This window comes from Gavialis gangeticus, unplaced genomic scaffold, assembly GCF_001723915.1.
Source record: "Gavialis gangeticus isolate Ggan-Ray unplaced genomic scaffold, GavGan_comp1, whole genome shotgun sequence".
In the NCBI taxonomy this organism is placed as follows: Eukaryota; Metazoa; Chordata; order Crocodylia; family Gavialidae; genus Gavialis; species Gavialis gangeticus.
In genome coordinates this window covers 40,444,646-40,461,664 of record NW_017729004.1, presented here as the reverse complement: position 1 = coordinate 40,461,664, position 17,019 = coordinate 40,444,646, and the positions used below count along the sequence as shown (strand labels likewise).

General features: G+C 39.3%; 1 protein-coding gene across 12 annotated transcripts in view; it reads left to right on the top strand.

Moving 5' to 3' along the window:
- KIAA1217 (KIAA1217 ortholog) overlaps positions 1-17,019 on the top strand; it is a 423,945-nt gene that overhangs the window by 81,271 nt on the left and 325,655 nt on the right. The window contains exon 1 of one of the 12 annotated variants that reach the window (XM_019508288.1): positions 5,974-6,127. The exons of the other annotated variants lie outside the window; for them this stretch is intronic. The gene's annotated coding sequence lies outside the window, so the exon portion shown is untranslated. Of the gene's footprint in view, positions 1-5,973; positions 6,128-17,019 lie in introns of those variants that run through there. 12 annotated transcript variants of the gene reach the window in all.

The window sequence follows — 17,019 nt, the reverse complement described above, 5'->3', positions numbered from 1 at the left end:
AATCTGTACTTCCTTAGCTTACTTGAGATGATGTTGTGAGAGACCCTACCAAAAACCTTGTTAAAGTCAAGGTATACCACAACCACTGCTCTCCCTGCATCCACAGTGCCATTGATCTCATCATAGGAGACAGATTGGCCAAAATCTTGTAAAGAACAATTTATCCAACTGTTTGGTTGGTCTAATAAAAGATACCACATTTAGCCAGAGAGCCTGGTCTGCTTATGTCCATGCCACACATAAGTATGGGGGGTGGTGAGTATAAAATATGTCTATAATCAAATAGGTAGTTCTTGTATCAACCAATTGTCCCTTGTTATCTCGGGTATTCATTTGTCTGAGACTTCTGAGCAATTTCAAAGTCCTACCACTTTGGAGGCCTTCCAATAGACCAGAACATTATTTTGAAGATTTTGGTATCTTTCCTACCCTCCTACTTCTTTATTATTACTCCCCTACAACACATCATTTCCATGGACTCTAGGGACAGTCTTCCATTGCTTCAAAATAAAATTGTAAAAAAACATGTCTAATATTGCTGCAAGACTTTGGAAGTAAGTAGTATATCTGTGTCTTATTCTTAAACAGGCTCCCTCCCTTTCTTTGGAAGTCCTGGGTTTTTTTCAGTCATTATAGTTTTCATCTCTTTCATGAATTTTAGATACAATGTGGAATGTGCTTGGTGGTAGATAAAGATAGCATACAAATTAAATAAAGGGAAAAAATCCTGAGATTAAATCTTTCTGAGTCATGTAAATATTTAGTTCCAGTGGTGCAGACATTGCAAACCCAGCTTGAACAGCCTACAGCATGACACCCTACACATTTTGTAATTTGATCCACTCTGAGCCAATAAATTACAGAAGGAATGCAGTAACTGTTCTTGCTGTTTGTTTAAAATGTGTCATGCTTGCTAATTTATTGAGGGTGAAGTTAATGTGAATGTCTCCTGCTTCTATTTTTTTTTGATGGTTACATATGCAATGTGGGTAAGGAGTGTAAACTTTTAAGACAAAATCATCATGAAAATACTATCTAAGTATCAGTCCAGATTTTCTTGGACACTTACTGGAGTGGAAATCTCATCCATTCACCATTTCTTTCTTTTCCCCCAAAATCCATGAACCAAACAGGCCCCATGTTAAAAGTATGCCAAATAAGTTTCTCAGTTTTAGATGTAAGGAACTTGGTGAATAGCACTGTGTCAGAATTGTCTAGTTTCTCAAGTGCTCTTGACCTATGTTATAAGCACGTAATCACAGTCTCACAATTTCACAGCTAACTTCCATCTCTTAACTGCTTACATGAGTGTGTGTATCTTGTATAATATGTATCAGCAGCTCCACAGTTACAGCTGTCATGCGGTTTTTCCTTTTATGTATATATGCATATATCAGTGAAACTATCTATAGCATATGGCAGTGTAGCTGTATATAGTAGTGTAGCTTGTATACATGCATATTTACTAGGGATGTATGAAGTGGGCTGTATTTGATTTGGATTTGGCTCAATTCGGGGGACAGTGATTCAATTCACTGATTTGGATCACTGTCCCAATTCAATTGGCTGAATCTGAGTCTGAAGATTCAATTCTGATTTGGAGAATCAGTGATTCAGCCATAGACACAGCTTTATATGTTTCTTCTACATACCTTGAGGTACCAGGCACGGCTCGTGAATGCTAAGATGGTGGGGCAGATGGAGCATCCCACAGGAGCACGGGGCGTCCCCCACGTGCTCAGCGGCAGACCCAGAATTGGACCAGAATTACTTCCAGTCCACTTCCAGGTCTGCCACCAAGCATGTGGGGGACCCCAGGTCCCCCCCCCCCCCAATCCAGGAGGTCTGCCACTGAGCATGCTGGGGACCCCACTGCGCTCCTGTGGGATGCTCCATCTGCCCCCCATCTTAGTGTTCACGAGCTACCTGGTACCTTGAGGTATGTAGAAAAACCATATAAAGCTGTGTCTATGTCTGAATTGTCGAATCTCTCTGAATCAAATCGGAGGCTTCCAATTCAGTTCGGAGAGATTAATGGGTCTCCTGATTTGATTTGGATTCGGAGATTCGGGCGCTGAATCCAGCTGAATCTCCTCCGAATCAAATCAGCGACCAAAGCTTTGCGCAGCCCTAATATTTACTGCGTATACATTCTGTTAAGTGTACGTGCATGTAATGCAAATTACTACATATCTATGTATAATACATAAACAATCTGTAGTGAATTATTACACATATGAAAGCTTTGGTTAGATTCTCTGGCCAACTTTGTTCACTGCTCCAGCTGCTCAAGGGAAGCTACCTGCATCTCTGCTCGCAGGCAAGGTTCTTTAGATAAATGTGATATCTTTTTTAGATCAACTAAATAGTTGGAAAAAATTGTTCCTTGCAAGCTTTTGGGCACAAATACCCTCCTTCAGGCATAGGGACAGTTTGCTGGTGTTTTTGTGTGCTCTCAAGGGTAAAATAGAAGCCAAAATACAAAATGCAGGTCTGTGGAAATGCAGATGCATGGCAGTGAGGATCAGAGGCCATGGGAGACAATACGGGTGAAACAGGTAGGTGGGGGAAATGTTGAACTAGTGACAGAATGTAGCTGGTAAAATGCAGGCGGGTTACCTGGGGTTATCAGATGGCAGGCAGGTTATAATGTGCATAAATCCAATGCCTGTATTTAGTCCAAGATTTTATGTATCCAGTAGATTTATGAAGTGAACTTTGTAGGCTCATCTGTGAATAGTGATTTGTCAATTCCCTTTGAAGATTAGAACTGAATGGTTGGTTTCCCAGGTGTGGGAGGAGTGCTTTCCAGGTGTTCCCAGCTGACGGCTGATCATTGGTTATCATTCCTGTCTGGCAGAGTTCAGAACAGATCCCAGGTTGCTCTAAACTCTGTCATTGCCATGACCAGCATAAAACTGGACAGAATATCAAGCAGCTTTCCTTTTTTCCTTTCTCTTTGATGCATCCAGCAAAAACTGGGGACAGCAGAGGATCTAGCACAGTGATTTTTCAACCAGGGTTTTTCAACCACTAGCTTAGCACTGTGAGGTGTGGGAACATGTTTCACATGATGAACCCAGAGATTCCAAATAGAAACCATCATGTTAAAAAACATTCTGTACTTTTGGGGTGTTTCAGAGTTCTTTGCAACAGCAGAATTGCTCTATTTTAATTTTCTGTTGTCAAGAAAAAACAACAAAACAAATGAAAACTTTGGTGTGGCTATGTTCTGTTCCCTCAGCTCTGCCAGTGACACCGGCTTTGATTGCCTACTTCTTCCACTGCATTTGAATGTTTTCTTCCTTACTACATTTATTCACAGAAAGTATTTCCTGAATTAGTCATTAAAGCTATTGCTATTCCTTTCTCTTCACAAATGTCTCCTCGAGACCCACTTGCCTAAAGGGAACTGCCAAGTGATGATGACCAAGTAGGCCAGGCCAGGGAGGATTGATTGCTGATGTCCGTTACTTGTTTGTCTTGTACTTCACAAACATTAACTTTTGCTATGAGTTGAAAGCTCCTTGGTAGACAGATAGCTAGTCTATGTGACCATGTGTTCCTCCCCCATCCACTCTCGATGTTTGTTAGCTACAGTTAAATTAGGGTTACCATATGTCCAGGTTTTCCCAAATGTGTCCTCTTTTTGAGTACTCCCATCTCTGTCCGGGCAGTTTTTTAAAATATCAGCAAATGTCCAGGATTTTGCTGTGGCTCCACTTTCCTTGCACTTCCTGGCTTGCCCAGCAAAGGATGCTTGGGGCTGGAGGCAGTGTGGGAAGGTGATTGGAGGCTGGGGTATCACATGCTATGTGTGTGGGCCCTGGCAGCTGCATTCTGGTAAGTGTGTGCTGCTCCTGCCTGCACTGGGGCTGCAGCAGGGCAGGGAGACAGGGGAAGGGGGTGGGAGGGTTCTTTGGGGGCAGCAGGAGTGAGGGGCCCTGGCAGGGCTGGGGGCTGCAGGTCCAGAGTGAGGGGCGGCAGCAGGGCTGGGGTGGTTGTGGATTGGGAGTGAGGGGCAGGAGCCGGGCACAGGCATATTATAGCCCCCTCACCCCCACCCCCATTGTTCTCTTTTTTGAAACTGGAAATATGATAACCCCAGCAGTTACAGTCTGTTGTGTTGGAACTGAAAGCTTACTGAAACATGGACAGCCTTTATTTACTCGTACAGTGCCTTCCACAAGTGCCTCTGGGCACTACCACTCTGCAAGCAATACTGAGGTTTTGTTTGCATAGTGAAATTAGTATGGCGTAAACAAGGATGGGGTGGATTCAAGGTTGGGGTGTACTGGTGCAGTTGAACTCCCCCCTTTGATTCCTGCTCCACACGTTCATGACAAGGTACAGAGTGAAAAAGCCCAAGGCTGAATAGATTCAATCTTCACAGGTTAGTCTAAACTGTGTGGATTGAACCAATAAATGTTTAAAACCAATTGCCTGGCGATGGCAGGAGTATTTCTATTCAGGCAGCAGCAGTGAGAGTGTCAATTGAATTCATGGCTCATTAAAATCTACCTGATTCCTTGTAAACATTTTATTCTACTGGTGTTAATGACCCTCTCTCATTTTTAATGGCTTGGATGTTTCACCAGAGAAGCTAGTCTTTCCCCTGCAATTCTGTCTGTTAGCTGCTCCTGGTAATGTAGCTCCTATTTCACAGACCCTCAGACTGTTTTTAATTAATTCAAAAAATGTCAGATCAAATCAAAAACAAATATTAAACTCAATATTTTTCCTGAAGAAAAAAATGTGTGTTATATGGGATGATGTACCAAGCCATTTGCACTCCCATTTTCAGAATCCTAGATTTAACAAAGATATGAATTTTCAGGATGCTTTTTAACCTGTGTGGATTACAAGCTACCCAGAGCCATTCTTAGTGTGTCCTAAAAGTACCTATATCAGAGTTAGTACACAGTAGCTAGTGTACTGCAAATTCGCACCCTCAGGAGTCTTATTTTAATTGCCATTTGTTTATGTTGCAAAAACTACCATGCAAGCTGGCATGGGTGACCCCAACCTCTCCTAAAAAGCACAGTAGCAAGGGTTTTGTGGCTCAGAATTGATGGGAGTAGAGACGTACACTGGAAGCTTCTGTAATACCTGCCTGTATCATGCTTGCATTAAGACCGTGGGACTAAAATAGTCCACAAGAAGGTTAGAAAGAAAAAGGAAACAAGTGGGGGAAAAAGAGAAAGAAAGAGGTTCTTGAACTCTACAGTGACACTTTTATCTTCCTGAATGATGCTGTCGGAAGTTTTGGGCTGGACTATTCTACAGGTGAGTTCTTTGCATTACATTGCTGCCTGCTTTGGAGGGAGTGGTTGGTCAGGAAAAGGTAGCGGGGACAGGAACAAGTTAATAAATGGCTCTGAAGTTAAAAAAGATTTTGCAGTTAAAAGGTTAAAAATGCTCAGCTTCTTCCAGAAAGAGGGGGAGGGTTGAAGGGGAATCCCTGCAAAGTGAACCTGTTTTACAAGTTGCACCAGTAAAAAGTTAAAAAAGAGGGGGAGAGAAGCTTTTCAAAAAGAGTTTTCAGTGTGACTTTAGAGTATGAGCTGAGACACATTTGGCACTGTAGGCTTTTTATTTAACTATTCAAAATACATTGTTAAGCAGGGAAGGGCCGATAACAAAGCCTAGCATTTCAATCTGCTTTCTGGGAGGTGAAAAAACAAAGACATCTATTTACAGATGGAGTTCAGCTTTTATTAATTATAAATTGCAATGTGTGTTCTACAAAGAGCATGGAAAATGGTGTTTGTCTTTTTTTTCTGAACAGTTGGAGCAAATTGTTAAGTCTGAATATGACAGGTAATCTTGGCATGTAGGCAGGTGGGGTTAAGGTAACCATGGAGATTTATGATGTCATGCTTGATAGAGCATGTCAAGACAACTAATTTAACATGTAGCTTTTCAAAAACTCCTATAGGCTGGAAGTAGGTTTTATGCAAATGATAGAGTTTCACCGCAAAAGAAAATACAGCAGAGCTATGGAGGGCATTTTACCTGGTAGATTTAAAGGATTACAACAGAATTCATTCTAATCTAAAACTTTGGGAATAAGGGGAAAGGATTCCGTAATTTATCTCCTACCTCACCTGTGGAACCTTGGGCTTAGGTAAATATGGTTTGGCTTTTCCCCCCACCCCATCTCTTTCCACTGACTGTAAAACTGCTTTTGAAATGCTAAGAGCATGCTTCACCACATTGTTCCTCCTGGCAGCAGAACTGAATCAATAAAGCAGGCTTTCTGGCATGGCGTGTTCTCTTTTCCTTTTCTAACATGAACTCTTTATTGAATGAAATGAGAATTCTGAATTATTTGAAAGTCTGTGTAATGTATTATGCTGATTATATGAATCATGCTGCAAAAATGTCCTAGGTAGTGTTCTGGAGGAGAAACCAAGAATTGAGACACTGTATTTATTTGTAGATTATTGCCAGATGTCTCTCCTTTAACTGTTAAAACAAGACCTCATTATTACAACTACAGTTTTCCAGCATTTCAAATCTGCAAAAATGCAGAAGCATTTATTTTAGTAGATAATCAAATTGGTCAGGGAAGTGTACTTTAGGAGTACATGCTTTGATATCACAATGTAACTGAGCATTTTTAAAGGCTTTTTTCTAGGGTAAAAGTAGATCTGGTGGCAGGTAGGCAACCCTTTGAGCAAACATTAACTCTGCTTCATCTCTGTGATTTGAAGGACAAAACAAAGGTATTGTTTTTAGCATCTTTTGGTAAGGAATAAAATCTCCTTGTTCCTGGCTGCAGCCCTTTTGGGGCTCATATTAATCAACAGTTGGAATGGGTAAACAATTACAAACCAGGGACAGTTCCCTCATTTGACCCACCTGTGATGAAATGACATGAAACAGCCTCAAATCTATAAGGCTAGGATAAAAGGGTTAGTTTAGGTAGGAAAGGGGTGGGGTTTGGGTAATTCAATGTCCAAGCATGGATATTTGGAGCCAGGAAGATCATAGGTTCAGCCTAAAGACACCTGTGAAATGTAAACTCAAGACAGAAACTTGATCAGTTAAATGTAAACCCTCAGTAGGATTTAGTGAATGAACAAGCTGCAGAATGTTTTAAACACTTTATCTAATTCCAGCTGAAAAACCAGTGTGTAAGGGACTCTTGATGTGCAGAATTTCTTGATCATGCAAGCTAAAATAATCTTTCTAGAAACAGTTATTGATTACCAACATCAGCAAGGAGAGGATTAAAAAGTGAAATTATCTCCAACTATATGTATTTTTAGTTTTATGCTCAGCTATTTTGCTTTTCACCTGCAGGTTTAATTTCAAGAACTAATATTTAATAGAATATTATTGAATCAATTTGTAGTCTTATCTTTTCTAAAAATTCTGATGTGTTAAATGTTTAATATTAAAGTATGTACAAATGACTGTGTCGAATGAGCTAGAATCTTTGCATTATTTACACTGTTACTGGATGATCTGTAAATCCTATGGAGAAATTGATTCAGTGCTAATATTGTGTGAATAAATTTCTGGTCCATATTGATAAATGGAAATGTAACTTTTAATTCTAACACAAATATAGCATGAAAAAAATAAACATGATTTTAATTCGGATACATATAGCTGGGGGGGTGGGTTCTAGCTAAATGCCTTTTACATGTGAATACCAGCTAATGATTAAAAGGAATCGGAACTTGTGGTAGAGGTGATATCTTTTATTAGACCAACTAGATTTTTGCAAAAAAAATTCAGGTGCAAGGTTTTGGGCACAAACACTCTTCAGGCATAAGAGAAAAGATTGTAAAAGTTCTCATGGGTAGAAATGAAAGTTCATAATTCATAGGAGAGTTGAAGGTGTGGTAAAATCTCCTGTTTGGAACAGTACATTTTATATGCAGAGTGGGCTCAGAGAAAAATTGGAATAGTCTGTTTACCTCCAAGTTATTTGGTGATAAGCAGGATGTAGTCATACTTCCTTCTAGTTTTGGTGTTTCATATATCACAGGAGTAAAAAGATGGAATGCTTTTCTGAGCAGGCATTTCTTATGTGGTAAGGTGTCTGTCTCTGAGCTCTGTGATGAGGTTCTGTGATTATGCAAATTACCTCAAACAAAGGCAGGGTCTCAGATTTCATGTGGTCAAACTTGCTTTCTCTTTATAAAATTATGAAGATTTCATTTAAAAATTTGCTAAAATTCAATATCTTCCATGTGTTAGGTATCCAGGCTATAGCCGTATTAGTCTAGAGGCAAAAAGGAATAATGATTAATGCTAATGATTAATACTTGTGTGATTAATGCTAATGATTAATGCTTTTGATTAATACTTTTGCTAATGGTTAATACTTTTGTGAGACCTGAAAAGCCTCATGATTCCTATTTGATGGGTCAGAGTTCCATGATTTTGAACTCTTTTGGCTTTTTCAGAATGGAATAGGTACTGTGGTAGGTCAATCCAACACTCAGATAATTTAAAGGATGGGCTGTCATGAGAATGATACTACTATGTGGATTTTAACACCTCATGGAGATGCTTAGCTGTTTGCAAAGCATGGAGGGGGTTTTCATTCCAGCTATTTCTAACAAGGAACAGTAATTTCTTGCATGGTACTTCTCTGTCAATTAGGAGAGGGATAATGGTGCAGAAGGTAGATGGTTGTGCCCTCTCTTGCCTTGTTGTGATGCTCTGAACTCACAAAGCGGCAAGGGAGAACTTGGTTTCTGGAGCAGGGAATATGCCATGCTGCTTCTGTCTTGTGCATACCACCTGGTACAACACTTGCCCTTTATGCTTTGGGTGGCTGCCTCTGCTTTCAAGTGAAGAACCTCCTGGACAAAATTATTTAAATGATCATTTGAAGTATGACTGTGGTCTTGAATTTTAGCTGGAGTCCAAAACTTGTTTTCTGTATATGGTGGGGCACCAGGGCTAGGGATAGAAATTAAAGCCTGAGCCTGAGTTGATTCAATCTTTGCAGGTTAGTCTAACCTGGCTAGGCTAAACTAGTTTGTAACTACACAGATATCCCCACTGGACTGAAAAAATTCAGGCACGTGCCTGCAGTGGCTCAGGCTAAAAGCCAGCAGGTGCTAGAGCAGCTCTCACTTCCCTTCCACAGAACTGAGCTGAGGGGGAGCATGGGTAGGCTCCAACAGGATGCTCTGATGCCCCCCCCCCTTCCTGAGCAGCCCAGCAGGGAATGTTTGTCACCCCTAACTCGGTGTTTATCAACCCATTAAGAAAACAAAGCCTCCCCATTAGTTCAAGCTCTTCTTTAACAGCTTTTCCAGGGAAGAACATTACCAGCTACCTGTTGATTAGCTCCAAAAAGCCTGTCTGCCTGTCATCTCCCACAGCATCTGCTAGCTAATGCTGAGAGGTGTCTGCGTAAAGCAGACGGGTGGGGGAAAGCAGAGAGAAGCCAGGCAGATGCCTGCAGTGTCTTTCAGAGCTCTGGACAAGGAACAGAGGGGGCCAGCCCTGATGTGAAGCAGAAAGCTCCCCCCACCCCCCGCCGAGACATACTGGGAAGCTGGGGGAGTCTGGTTTATCTTAAACCAGCAAGGGGTCTGGACAGACATTGCATAAACCAGTTTGACCCAAATCAGTTAGGTCTGTTACTCCATTCAACCAGGTTTATTTCAAACCAGTTCCAGCCATTTTCAACCTGGTTTATTTTCTCTGTTCTGTTACAGGTTTAACCAGTTTCTGATCACTTAAACTGTTTTGTGTGTAATGTCTGTCCTTAGCCCAGATATCACATCTGTCTATTTTGAGTAAAAAGCATGTTCTTCGACTCTTAGATAATATGGCAATTGAAATAATATATTTATAAATGACTAGATAGATAAAGAAAAAGTGTTTAATTACTGAAGTGGATTTCTCATACATTAGGAGAGGGTCAAACCCTTGAGTAGAGTGTTCCCAATAGGGTATCTGAGTGGTAGATATTTGAATTTCCCTCTCTCACTGTAAGACTAAAGTGCTAAACAATTGTATACTACTGGAGAACAGGTTAAACTATTAGCAATAAGGACATTGATGGTATAAATAGAATGTCATTTATATAAAAACAGCTTCTTCATATAATGTTTACATCATAGAGTGTCTTCATTGGTATTCATCAGATGAAAGTGATGTGTTTATTTAAAGCTATTTGTTTATTTAAAAACAAAAAACATAAATAAAGCAACCTTCCTGCTCCTCTAAATTAAATCATCCTAAGTGGTCTTAAAAATATTTTCTTCCTCTTTAGATATATTGGAGATTTAAGGAACATCCCTGAAAACAGTAAAACAGCTATAACAGGAACTGCCTTTTGTTCTAGAAGCAGTCAGACCTCCCTCAGTAGGAGCTACCTGTTCAAGCAGCTCAAGCATTTAAAAGGGAGTGTTGAGCTGAAAGCTGAGGAGTAGGCATGCAGGGAAATGCAATATGCGTCAAGGAAGTTGCTTTGCCTCTGCAGGCTTTGTGGCTTTTTTTTTTTTTACTTGTCCGAACAATGGATAATGTTACCCACAGTCAGGAAACCTGAGAGACTTGTTCGTACAACTTTCTACTCTTATTCACAAAAGTTGTATATATTTTTAAACACCCTTTGTCTTAAAATTAGATTAGAAAAGTCCTCTATAGTCATCCCTTACAGACTCATTTAATTGTATTGCCCAGTTATCATAATTTCTGAGAGTTTCAAAATCATGCTCACAACCCCTCTATTAGGTAGGGAAGGACTGTACTCTTCATTGTACAGGTGTGAAACTGATTCACCTAGGCTATGTACAGACAGTCAAAAAGCCCAAGGCTGAATAGATTCAATCTTCACAGGTTAGTCTAAGCAACAAAGATTGAACTGATAAGCAAGTGAACAGACATTCACTTTTGATTCCAGAAATGCAGCCACAAGCCTGCACTGGCCCACTGGTGTGCCACCCTGCTCAGCTGGAGCAGACAGCTTGGGCCAAGGCTAGCCTGCCCACACTGCAGGGGCAGGCTAGCTTTGTAGCCAGGAGTGGGGGTGCTTGTAGGGGAGGTGCAAAGCATCCTGAGATGCTGGGGGACTGTGAGTTAACTTGAATTTGGAGGGGATCTGGGACAGAAGTTTAATAAACAGATTTAACCTAAATCAGTTAAATCTGATACTCCCTCCATCCAGGTTTATTTTAAACTGGTTTTGGCCATTTGGAAAGCGGTTTATGTGCATTGAACTTCTGTTGCGTTACAGATATGAGCCACGTTCCAGCCACTTATACCAGTTTGTGTAATTTGTGTCCCTAGCCCTAGGGACTAAGAGTTGGAGCCATGAAGGGGCGTAGGCATAATATGGCTGAACACTGTCTATAAGACCTCAAGTAACTGAAGCAAAAGTCACCAGCTGAGCAAGGAAGCCGAATATTTCTACAATGCATGAGAGAGTTAGAGATTGGCAACAGCCAGCACACTGAATGGGCATTTGCTGCAGCCAGCCAATAGGAAATGTGGAAGGAACGTATGTGCCTGAGGTCCCCCTTCTATCTTGCAGTAGGTGCCTACTTGTAGCCATGAGTTAGGTATCTAACCTTGCTTTCATAGCCCCAGAAAGACACCAGAGTTGTTTCTTCGGGTGCAGATGACTGGCTCAGTTTTTTCTTTTGAGACCACCAGGATAGAAGCAAGATTGAGAGCTAGAGATTCTTCATGAACGTTTAGGCATCTTTGATTCAGTTAGTCTATAAGGTGCATCTCTACTCTGCCTTCTGTCTTACTTTTAGCATGTGTTTTGTGTACACAATTCTAGATCAAACGCTTCAGGGTACTTAGGTGAAAAGGACTTCTGATTTGTAAGATCCAAACAGCTCTGCTGAGATACAGCTACTAGACATGTCCAGAAGTGCTGCTAAAACCTAAATAACTTTTTTAGTGGAAGGTACTACAGGCATTTTGACCAAGCACTTGGTTAAGGCCACAGGAAAATTCAGCAGTGGAGCTGAATTTAAAGCATAGGTATTCCAAATTTCTGGCCAGGGTTTCAGATACAGTCTTTCATAAGTCTGTCAATGAGTGGGATTACTTTGTATTTTTCTGAATCACAGATAAAACAAGTTAAATTATGGAAATGTCCAATGTCAGTTATCCAAGGCCTACCAAAGTTGTTTTTATTGCTTTTTAAAAATCTTATAAATCTCACTTTACCTATTTCTTGAGCCAAGAATACAGGATTTTCTAAAAAGGATAATTTACTCTTTGTACCACAAAAGGGCTAATATTATGCAGAAAGTCAGATGTACTGTTTATAATGTTGTTGTAAGTAAGACCTGTTCAGACTTCTACACCTGTATAAAGCCTGTCACCACTGATTTGCTAAAATATTTTAATATTTAAAACAGAATTTCTTGAACAAGGTCAGCAAAATATTAATTTGGAATAAATTGTGTTGGAAGAATGAGTAATTTGGCTATTCTAGAACATGGTGGTCAGCACTAGAAAAATAATAGGTCATTTAAAGAGGAAAAAAAGAATATGCTTTAAACTGAAGTGAACTTCAGAGGACAGTAGTTAAGAACCTTCGTTATCTCACAGGCCCTTTTCCTGCAACTCCTCTGCTTACTTTTATACAGATAAATAGTCCCATTAGCTCTCCATTGGGAGATTTTGTATGATCTTCTCATGTTGCCTTATGGTAGTGAATCATGTATTCATGTCAATCAATAGCAAAGTAAACCTCCTTCACTTATCTTTTGGCCATTATTATATTACAACATTTTAATTTGATTTTTCTAAAAGACCGGTTGAATTGGACCTACCTGATCTACTGATTCAACTTAATCCTAATTCCTGCAATTTAAACCCCTTTTGAGAATGGCAGTTTGTAGGGCAAACGTAAACCACTCAAATCTCTCATGGAAAGAACATTTTCAGTTTCTTTTCTCTTATGACTGGACTAGCAGAAACAACACTTTTATTAAAATTGCAGTCATCAACCATGGCTGTAATAGCAATCTCTATGGTATTGTGTATTGTAGCATTTGCCCTCCAAAAATGATGCCTGTATAGTTTGATTGCACCAATTGTGAATTTAATAAAGTCAGAATTGGTATTTTAGTGAAGATTCACACTGTGGAACACCAAACAAACAAGGGGAAATGTCTTTGATATTGAAGCTTTCTCCTGTTTGAGAGGATGTAGTAATACAATTCTTTTACATTACTGTTCAAGTACCTCTAGTAATGCTGCATTTCTTATGATCTCCAATAAAATAAACCACAGAGATCTTATTTTTCCTAGAAATCATTGAACAAATGTATATGTTAGTTAACTGAAGTTTTGAAAAGGTTTTCATTGTCTGGCTGATGGACACTGTTGTGAAGAGTCTTCAACACTCTTGTTTTTGGTATAATTTTAAAAAATGCAGAAATTATGTTGGATCAGACGTAACATACACTTAGCCAGTATCCTGTCTCTGACAGTTGCCACTACCAAGTTCCTCAGAGGAAGATGTAAGAATGTATCCTCCAGGTTTTATTTATAATCCATTATGATGATTTGGGAAATCTTAATAAAATAGCAAGTCCTGTTTTGATCTTGGTTAAATGTTTGGCCTTAGTGACTTCCTGTGGTAGCAAGCTCTGTGGTTTATTATATATGTTTGAAAGTGTTTCCTTTAATAGTTTTGAGTTTCTCTCCTTTCAATTTCATTAACTGTCCTCTTATTCTTGTTTTTTAATTTTTTTTTTTTTTTATAAATTTGTTCAAATTAAAATTTTCATTTTGATTCAGTTCATAATAAAAATGCCATTTGGTTCAGTTTCAATCAAATTAAATTCTTTCCGTTTTGGTGCATCTCTTCTTCATCTTCCATTTTTCATTGGGAAAGGGGAAGATGGAGGTGAAAACAAAATAAAGGCAACCAGAAATGGTTGAAACACTTCACATATTTGAATGAAATGGTAAATTGGCTTTTGCTTGAGGGGTAAGTTAATAAGCAGGATGTACTTCCAGTTCACATTTATTTCGCAGATTCACTGGTATCTAGCAATAATCTGGGTGCATATGCACATACCTTGACCTGTTTTCTCTGAGCTTTGCAATCATTATTTTTCAGCTTCATTTATGCTTCTCTAATGTTGTTTTTAGTACAAAATAATACTATACATTAGTGTTTATAATTAGTAATAAATTATTTGCAGGAAGGGGAAATATTTGGTTTTAATTAGAATAAGTAAAATATGTCAATTAGGTTTTGTAGACTGAATAAATAAATAATTGGAAGATTCTGGCTGACTAATTTTTAACTAACAGTATTGTTCAGAGAAGAGGGGCAGTCTTTAGCTGTTATGTGGAGAAATGGCTTGTTTAAAAAAATGCAATTTAAATGCTTCTATTAAGGAACATTTAATTGTAGCATTAAAGACAGTGGTACCATTTATTATAGAACTTAAAAAGCTGTTTTCTTTTTTTTATAAAAAGAAAAAGGTCATTTCAGCAAATCTCTGCCTGATGTGGTCTGAGGTATTTTGTGCCCGGAAAGAATCTTCTTAAAGAAAAGCACAGATGTTTTATGTTAATTTCATGCTTTCATTATGCATTCTTTTATGAAAAAGCCCCATTTCACATTAAAACTGTATAATAGCTTTCTCAGTTGCATTAATCTTTTTATGGTTGCCATTAAAAAGCCAACATTATTTCCACAGCTACTACCCAGTGATACAAGATAACCACAGTCTTTCTGTGCATTTAGAGTAACAAATCACTGTAGTTTTCATTGGTAGGGTCTGTTGGCAAATTATTTTTAATAGTGGCCGTTGCTGTTTAACCAGTTTGTGTAAAAGTTGCCAACTTTTTAACAACCACAGAGCTTGATAACCTGGAATATAGGCAGGACAGGACCCCACTTATCAGCCTGTTTTGCCTCTCAGCAAGATAGCAGGGAGAAAGCAGCATTCAAGTCTAATGAAGCTGGCCTGTCAATTTTACTTTAACTACTTTTTAGTGCCTATCCCCATATTGTGCAGTCAGTACATGTAGTATATTCCTCAATCATATATCCACAACTTTTATTTGAAATAATTATTCAAATCATAAGAATTTTGCTAAAACAACCAACCAAAAAGTCTTCTGGAAATCAGACTAATTCTCATGCCTTTGGGAATGATAAAAGCTAAAAATTCAGGAGAGGTGGGTAGATGGGTGGTTCACAAAGTCATTTTGACCCTAATCGGGTTCATCTTAAACTCAACAGCAAGACTCCTGCTCCTTCTGAGTTGCCTGACAGTCTTCTTTCCCTGACATCAGATAGAATTTAAACCTGGTTACATGTGCTTCCATTTTTATTTTATTCTGATGTGGTGTTTTGGGCACCGGATATTGTGACATGCATTTTCTGTGTCTTCCATTTCCGACATACACCTCCTGTTGCTGTCAGTCACTAAAGAGCCTGGCTCCGTTCCAGACTCTCTTTCAGCTGCTAAGTGCTGCTCTGGAGGGGGGGTAGGGATCTTGCAGGCATACTTTATCTAATCCAGTAATTGGACAACTGCAATAATCTTATCCAGAGTTTGGGACTTTTGTAAAGTGTAGGGTCAGGTTTCTTTATCATGCCAGTGTGTAAATTCCAATGGAGTTAAATGCAGGAACATTGAGAAGATGCTCTATTATACTGAGATGTAACATGAGGAAATATTAACTTAATTTCTTAGAAGCTGTGGCTACACCTTTAACTTTCTTTGTTATTCTGATCTCACTTTGTCATGGCCCTAGAACCGTCCAGTGTTGACCGCTGTTTTCCACTATTGAATGATGATGACCCACTTGAATAGGCCTTAGAAATGAATGCTTGCACAAAGGACTAGTTACTTTTTGTTGGTACGTAATTAGTAAATCTGTATTAATTTAAACCCCACCCACATGTCAGCATGCAACCACGAAAAACCGGTATTTTCTATTTACAAATCTCACCCACACCCGGATGTGCAACGGATGGTCACATAGGCAACTCTTCCAGGATCAATGCACATGCTAGATGGACACGCTCTGGAAAAAATTTTGGAAGACACAGTGGCTCAACTTTAGAAATGCGTTTTCTTAATGCATGCTTGAGAAAATTCCAACAATAAAAGTATGGATTTGGAAAAGGAGCTGCCTATTAATTTTTCAATAACAAAACCACGAAGAAGGAGCTTCTCATCCCTCTGCTGTTCCTGTGGTGCTTCTCACATAAGCCAGGTAACAGCTCTGATGGAAAGTTGTGATCTGGTTTTTCCTTTGTATATTTAACTGTCATAAGCATTAATGGAAATGATGCAGGAGTATCCAGAATATATTTGCTGCTTGAAAAGGGGGGCTGGGGGAAGGGGGTTAAGCCTTTAAGTGCATGTTTGTTCTTAGCTAACCCCCCCCCCCCCAAATAATTGCCTGTTACAGCATTTCATATGTACTCTTGAGAAGTAGGTAATCTACCATGGAAGGCTTCTCTTGAACAATATTAGATAATGATACAATTTCACCTCATTGCTTTGAAAACCTTTATTTGCTGTTCAAAAAGGAAGATGCATTCTTCTTTGATTATAGAGGCCTTTTCTGTGAAAGGTGTAAAACACTTACTGGAAATCTTCCATGGCAATGAAGTAATTGGTAGTCTGTCAGCTTCTTCTGAAGAGAAGAAGAGCCATTGAAAGAGTTAGACAATTGTAGACTTCTACTCTTAAGGTACTTAAACAATAAGAATGGTATTTTTTTTCCTCTTTAACGTCTACTACTATAGTATCTTGGCTTTGGGGGGGGTTCAGCCTTCTGTTATAACAGTAGGTCTAGTAGTATTTTAAAAGGAACTGTGAATTGACATGTTCTATCCTGTTTCTGCCTGATTTAAATGTGCCACACAGGAGCTGTTAGTTTGCCAAGAATGATTGTACATCCAGCATGTCTGCCAGTTTTATATTTGTGAATCTAGTACATTGGCCCGTAGAAAACCCAATTTAAAATTAAGGGAAATTGCTAAGTAGTCTACCGAAAGGTGGGGGGGGGGGGGGGGGGAAAAGGACGGGGGAG